The sequence below is a fragment of the Oryctolagus cuniculus genome, chromosome 4, assembly GCF_051225735.1.
Source record: "Oryctolagus cuniculus isolate XC-2025 breed Fujian yellow rabbit chromosome 4, ASM5122573v1, whole genome shotgun sequence".
NCBI classification, from domain to species: domain Eukaryota; kingdom Metazoa; phylum Chordata; class Mammalia; order Lagomorpha; family Leporidae; genus Oryctolagus; species Oryctolagus cuniculus.
Genome location: NC_142870.1, coordinates 19,193,782 through 19,201,955, shown reverse-complemented (window position 1 = coordinate 19,201,955; position 8,174 = coordinate 19,193,782). Strand labels below are relative to the sequence as shown.

The following is an 8,174-nucleotide window of genomic DNA, read 5'->3' as shown; positions in this document are numbered from 1 at the left end:
GTGATCAATTTCTGTTCACAATTGATCGTAATGATAGGACTAAGAACCAAAGGGATCACATAAACAAGAATAGTGTCTGCAAATACTAGCTGATAGAATCAAAAAGGGAGAGAATGATCCAACATGGGAAGTGGGATACACAACAGACCCATAGAATGGCGGATGTCCTAAACAGCACTCTGGCCTCAGAATCAGCCCTTAAGGCATGCGGATCTGGCTGAAAATCCCATGACAGTATTTCAGGCATGGAAAGCCAAGACACTCTGGAAAAAAAAAAAAAAAAAAACCCTAAATGAAAGATCTCCGCGAGTGAGATCCCAGTGGAAAGAACGGGTCATCAAAGAAGGAGGTACCTTTCTCTGAAGGGAGGAGAGAACTTCCACTTTGACCATGGCCTTGTCTAAATATGATCAGAGTCAGTGAACTCAGGGGGCTTCATAGCCTTGGCAGCTCATGACAAGAACCTAGGGGGATTACTGATGCCATAAACAAGAGTGTCAATTTGTTAAGTCAACAACAGGAGTCACTGTGCACTTACTCCTCATGTAGGATCTTTGTCCTTAGTGTGCTGGACATTGAGATTTAATGCTATAACTAGTACTCAAACAGTATTTTTCACTTTATGTTTCTGTGTGGGAGCAAACTGTTGAAATCTTTACTTATTATATGCTAAACTGATCTTCTGTATATAAAGAGAATCGAAAATGAATCTTGATGTGAATGGAAGGGGAGAGGGAGTGGGAAAGGGGAGGGTTGCGGGTGGGAGGGATGGTATGGGGGGGAAGCCATTGTAATCCATAAATCGTACTTTGGAAATTTATATTCATTAAATAAAAGTTTAAAAAAAATAAATTCAGATACTGGATCAGAGATCCCCACCCCGAGAGCAGCTGACAAAACACTTTATCACAGTGGAGAGGAAAGCTGAGATACACAAACCACATGCCTCACACAGTATTTGGGAAGAAAACCCTCCACCCCAGCTTCTCTCTCCCAGGAGTGAAGGCTTTGGACCACATAATCAGCACCTCTACTTTTACAGCTCCCATCAGATGGCCTGGCTTCTAAATCGCCTAGCCCTGAGAGATGATGGGGCTTGGCAGTGATGAGCCCTCTGGGACTGTACGTACCGAAGAAGTGATTTTTAAAGCGGGCAAGAACACACAACTCCCAGTTTCTCTTTGGAAGTGGTGTGGCTACACACAGTTCTGTGACTGCTGCTCAGGGGTCAGTTTTTTAATTAGCTTGCAGGACATCCTGCTTCCAGGGGATTTTCAGCAGAAAAACTTGCAGACCAGAGGGAATAAGATGATGTATTCAGAATGCTGACAGAAAAAGAAAAACTACTGACCCAGAATACTATATACTGCAAACCTGCTCAAAAATGGAGGGGAGGGCTGCAATTCAGTGCTATGGGTTAAGTCACTGCCTCTGACAGCAAATCCTTTATCAGAGTGCTGGTTCAAGGCCTGGCTGCTCAGCTTCCAATCCAGCTCCCTGCTAATGTGCCTGGGAAGGCAGCAGAAGATGAACCATGTACCTGGACCCCTGCCACTTACATGGGAGACCCGTATAAAGGTCCAGGTTCCTGGGTTTGGCCTGGACCATCCCTGGCCATTGTGGGCATTTGGGGAGTGACACAGCAGATGGAGGATCTCTTTCTCTTTGTCTTTCCTTCTCTCTTGGAAATTCTGCATTTCTAATAAATAAAATAAAGCCCTTTTAAAAAAAGAAGTACTTTTAAAAAATTGAAGGGGCCATAAAGACGTTCTTAGACAAACAAAGGTGATAGATTTTATCACTACCAGAGCTGCCATCTGGAAACGCTGAAGAGAGAGCTCTCAAGTGGAAACGGAAAGACACTAAACAATCAGAATAGAGCTTGTCACGAAAGTAGAAACTCACTGGGATAGGTAAACAGTCATATTACTGTAAATGTTGGGAAATCAGGTTTTTTTTTTTTTTTAGATTTATTTATTTATTTGATAGGCAGTTACACACAGAGAGGAGAGACAGAGAGTGATAAAGAGGTCTTCCATCAGCTGGCTCACTCTCCAATTGGCCAAAGCCAGGAGCCAGGAGCTTCTTCCGGGTCTCCCATGTGGGTGCAGGGGCCCAAGGACTTGGGCCATCTTCTTCTGCTTTCCCAGGCTGTAGCAGAGAGCTGGATCGGAAGTGGAACAGCCGGGACTAAACCAGCACCCATATGGGATGCCAGCACTACAGGCGGCGGCTTTACCCTCTACGCCACATTGCTGGCCCCAGGAAATCAGTTTTAACTCTTTAATAAAAAGTTAAGGGACTTGGGAAGAAAAAATATTTTAAAAAAGACAAAAGTATTAAAATAGTTACAACCAAATTATGTTAATTAACGCATACTATAAATAGATGTAAATTAGAACATCAAATCATGGAATACAGGGAAAGATAGCTAATAATGTAGAGTTCTAAGTTGCTATTCATTTTAAAAAAATTAGAGTGTTAGAACTGCAAGATAGTTTACATAACATGCTTGAGAACCTGAAGAAAATACCTATAGAAATTACACAGGGGCCGGCGATGTGGTGTGGCTGGTGCAACTGCTGCCTGCAGTGCCAGCATCCCATATGGGCATCAGTTCAAGTCCCAGCTGCTCCACTTCTCTGTTGTGGCCTGGGAAAGCAGTATAAGATTGGTCCCTGCACCTAGGCGGGGGAACTGGAGGAGGTTCCTGACTCCTAGCTTCGGATCTGCTCAGCTCTAGCCAATCCAATGGAAGATCTCCTTCTCTCCTCTCTCTCTGCCTCTGCCTCTCTGTAACTCTACGTTTCAAATAAATAAGTAAATCTTTTAAAAAAAAGAAATTACACAAAGTGAAAATTGAGAGGAATAAAAAGCTATCAATGCACAAAAAAACTCATGAAAAATACAGCAAAGAAAAAAACAATAAAGCAAACAGAAAACAGTTAAAGTGAAAACAGTAAATCTTTATCTCCCAATAATTACTTTAAATGTAAATCAAAATTCGGCAAAAAAAAAAAAAAAAATTCAGAGTTACTGAATAGTTTAAAAAACCAGGATCAGGGAGTGAGCTTTTGGCCTGGCAGTTAAGATGTCAGTCTTGGGGCTGGCATTGTGATGCAGTGGGCTTAGCTGCCTCTTGGAATGCTGGCATCCTATTTGGGGTGCCTGAGTTGAAGTCCTATCTCTATTTCATACCCAAGTTCCTATTAATATGCAAATTGGAAGAGGGCAGATGATGGCTAAGTATATGCTGTCCATATAAAACTCATTTTAGATTCAAGAATGAAAGTACAGAAATGGAAAAAGATATTACATGTAACTATCACCCAAATAATACAGGAAAAGTTATACTTACACAATGTGTTTTAATAAAGTTCTTGGAAATGAATATTATGAAAAAATATGTATGGATTTCAAAATTTTTTCTACCAAAATAAACTTTTATTTCCTTTTTCCATGAACTCCTTTAAGTCCTTTCTCATAAGACAAAGTAGAATTTAAGTCGGAAACTGTCTCCATAAATAAAGGAAGGCATTGCATACAGATAAAATGGTCAATTCAATTCAAGATATAATTATTATAAATATATGTGCACCTAAATATATAAATGTATACATAAAATAAATATTGACTGATCTTAAAGGAGAAATGGACAGCAATGAAATAATGGCAGGGAACTTCAATATCTTACTTTCAAAATAGAGTTTCCAAGTACAGAACCTATAAGGAAAAAGGAGACTTACAATACTGCAGACTAAATGGAGCCAACATGTTTATCAAAACATCCATCCAACAGCAGCAGAATTCATATTCTTTTTGATTTCATGCAAAACACTTTTGGATGGATCACATGCTAGGTTAAAAATAGGATAAGATCAAACTCATACTAAGTATCTTTTCTGAATACAATGAATTGAAATTAGGAATCCATTATAGCAAGAAAATGAGAAAATCAAAAACATGTGGAAAACAAATAATGTGCTCTTGAACAATGACTGGGCCAAGTCAAGTTCCAAAGAAAATTTAAAAATTATTTCAAAACAAACAAAAACATAACTTATGGAATATAGCAAAGCCAATTGTTATAACAAATGTTGTAGTGACAAATGCTTACTTTAGAAAAGAAGATCTTAGATAACCTAAACTTACACTTCAAGGAACTAGAGATACAGCAAACTAAGCCCAAAGTGAAAAGAAAGAAACAAAGAAACAAAAATAAAAGAAAGAATAAAGATCACAGTAGAATAAGCAAGAATAGAAAAATAAAAAAACTATTTTTTTAAAAAATAAACAATGTTGACAAACTCTTAGCCAAAGAAAATTAAAGTTAAAAAAATAGAAATAAAAGGGGGAGACATTACAACAGTGCCTCAGAAACAAAAAGAATCAGCAAAGACTATTATGAACAATTATATGCCCAAAAGTTGTATAGCTGAGGAGAAATGGTAAATTCCTAGCAAAATATAACCTACCAAAGAAGAGAAGTAGAAAATTTAGACAGACCACTAAGAAATAAGTAATTAGAGTAGCAATCAAAATCCTTCCAACAAAGAAAATCCAAGCAAATATGGCTTCAAGGCTTAATTCTACCAAACATTCAAAGAAGAATTAATAACAAACCTTTCTGCTGTTCCAAAAAAATTTTCAGTAGAGGGAATATTTCCAACTAATTTTACCAGGCCAGCATCAGCCTGATGCCAAAGGCAGTCAAAGACACCATTAGAAAACAAAACTACAGTATCTTTGATAAATATAGATGCAAAATCCCCAATAAAATTTTAGCTGAAGTCACTAACACATCAAAAAATTATACACCATGACAAAGTAGAATTGATCCCTAGGATGTAAGGTTGGTTTAACATATAGAAATCAATGAAGGAGATAAAGCACATTAAGAGAAAGAAAGATAAAAACCACATGGTTGTGGGCCGGCGCCGCGGCTCACTAGGCTAATCCTCCGCCTTGCGGCGCCGGCACACTGGGTTCTAGTCTCAGTCAGGGCGCCGGATTATGTCCCAGTTGCCCCTCTTCCAGGCCAGCTCTCTGCTGTGGCCAGGGAGTGCAGTGGAGGATGGCCCAAGTGCTTGGGCCCTGCACCCCATGGGAGACCAGGAGAAGCACCTGGCTCCTGGCTTTGGATCAGCGCGGTGCGCCAGCCGCAGCGGCCATTGGAGGGTGAACCAACGGCAAAGGAAGGCCTTTCTCTCTGTCTCTCTCTCTCTCACTGTCCACTCTGCCTGTCAAAAAAACAAACAAAAAAAAACCAAAAAAACATGGTCGTGTCATTTGACTAAATCCATATCTATTTATGATAAAAACTCTCAATGGAATTGGTATAGAAGGGAATTTTCTCAATGTAAGAAAGTTTTTAAGAAAAGCCTACACATAACACAGTTATCAATGAGAGAAAATGTTAAGCTTTTCCTCTGAGATTCAGTACAGGAATGTCAACTCTTCCCATTTCTCTTTAATGAGTAAGCACTAGCAGGAACAACTAGATAAGAAATGCAAATTAAAAACACATTGAAATCAAAAAGGTACAATTATCACTGTTTGCAGATGACATGATTTTATGTGTAGAAACCCTTAGAAATTAGACACACATCCCTTTGTGCCTCTGCTGCCGCCATGATATCCTGATAAATCTTGTGAAATAGTGAGGAAGAGGAAACAGGGAGTGAAATTTACACTTGACTGCAGTCCTCCTGTAGAAGATGGAACCATGTATGTTGCCAGTTTTGGAAGATTCCCCAAGAAAGAACCAAATGGAACAGAAAAGCAGGGAATCTCAGTGGAGGGGTTGTGACCATAGAAATGAGCAAGAGCAAGATCATCGAACATTTAAGGTGAATTTTCCCAAAAAAGTATTTGAAATATCTCTCCAAAATACTGAAGAAGAATTATCCACACAGTGGGTTCTATGTAGTTGCTAACAGCCAAGAGAGTTACAAATTACACTTTTTGTAGGTTAATCAGGGGGAAAAAAAGAGCTGGAAAAATGGAAATTAATAAAACTTATTTATCTAGAATATTTTGTTTCAGTTCTTTAATAAGCTTGGCTGCCAAACACAGACAAACACACACACACACACACACACAAACTGTTAAAACTAATAAATGAATTTAGTACTGTTGTGTCAGGCAAAATTAATGTACAAAAATCAGTTACATTTCTTTACACCAATAGTGCTCTGTATAAAACTTAAATCAATTTCATTAAAAATCAATTCCACTTGAGACATCAAAAAGAATGTAATGCTTAGGAGTAAATTTAACCAAAGAGATCAAAAATCTGTACACTGGAAGCATTCATAAAAAATTGAACACAATAAATGAAAATGCATCTCATGTTTATAATTAGAAAAATTAATGCTAAAATATCCATACAGCCAAAAGGATCTACAGATTCAATGCAAAATTCCAATTGCAAAATTTCTGTGGAAACACAAAAGACTCCAAATAGACAAAATGATCTTGAAAAATAACAAAGTTGCAGGCATGATAAATCCTTATTTCTATTACAGAGTAGTACTAGCTAAAATAGCATAGTATTTGTATATAACAGAAGCATTGACCTTTGGAACAGAATAAAAAAACCATGAAATAAATCCAAACATATATGGCCAACTGATTTTTGACAAGGAGATCAAAAATACCTAGAGAGGAATGATTAATCTCTACATTCAAGTTTTTTGGAAAATTGTATATCCATATGAAAAAGAAATTTGAGCTTTTTTATTTTATGCCATGCACAAAAATAAGCTCAGAATATATTATAGAATTTAAACATAATTTTGTAAAAAATGACATTGGCATTTTCGATTGCATTGAATCTATAGTTTGCTTTAGGTAGAATAGACATTTTAATACTAACTCTTCCAATCCAAGAGATTGGATATTTTTCCAATTTTTGTGGCCTTGAATTCTTTCAATAACTTTTGATAATTTTCATCATAGAGATCTTTCACTTCATTGATTACATTTACTCCTAAATATTTTCTGTTTTTGTAGCTATGTTTGCAACTGGAGGACATATTGCTGAGTGAAATGTCAGACACAGAAAGCTGAATACTGCATGTTGTCTCTTATAATTAGGAGTTAAAACTAAAAAAAAAATTTAAAAAGCAAAAATAGAAAGAAATGCTTTAGTGTATCTGTTTTGCTGCAAATATAGTGTTTGTCGAACTGTTTTAAATCTTTGTCAAACTGTTGAGCCACAGAGCTATCAAAAATTATCGATTACTCTAGATTCAATGATCTATGAGTATCTTAAAATTTACTGTATTGAGTGAAAATGATATCTCTTCATTTAATTATTGCTTATAGCCCTTGCCTATTTTCCTGTTGATCTTTGTTCATTTTACTTTTTATTTGTTGAACTCTACTTAGTGGTGTATTAAGCTTTTGACTATAACAGTAACTGAAAATGTTATCTCAAAAAAATTTTAAAAAAGACTTTAAACATAAGACCTGAAACTATAAAAACTTCTGGAAGAAAAGGTTGGGAAAAATCTTGACATTGACCTTGGCAACGATATTTTAAAATACCTATCCCAAAGCGCAGGAAATAAAAGCAGAAGTGTGAAAAGGGAACTGGATTAAATTAAGAGCTTCTGAACAGCAAAAGAAACAACGGAGAAAGTCAGCCTGAAGACTGTGCGGAAACATTTTCAACCCAGCTACCTGATGGGTGAATAACCAACGGGTACAGGGGATTCATATAAATCAATTGTAAAAATAGAATAAAATAAGTAATAACCTGATTTTATAAAAGGGCAAATGAGCTGAATAGACCTTCTCTCCGCTGAAAGAAAGTCAAAGTAACCTTCATGGAATTTATTTTACAGCTTATGATATATGTCTCTTATAAAGTTTCATTTGCATATTAGTATTTAACACAAAAATTCAAGAAGCATAACATTTTATTTTCATAAACCTTTCCTTTGATATTTACCTTCAGGAGATATATATCTTGCAGGACTTGTCCCAGAGTGGGTAGATCTTTTAATATCGTAAAATCAGAGCAAACTTGAGGTTGATAGGGTTGAATTGATTACCTTTCTTTTTTTCTTCACAAAAAGCCATCATGTAAATTAATCTCTTAGAGAAACAAGAATAAGATAAAACCAAGACAAAATAGGAATTCTTTTTATTTAAGTTTGTTAAGTATT

General features: G+C 36.5%; 1 pseudogene; it reads left to right on the top strand.

Annotated features, from left to right (window-relative positions):
• Window positions 1–1,089: 1,089 nt before the first annotated feature.
• Window positions 1,090–6,012, top strand: LOC127482840 (large ribosomal subunit protein eL22 pseudogene; annotated as a pseudogene).
• The last annotated feature ends 2,162 nt before the right edge of the window (window positions 6,013–8,174 follow it).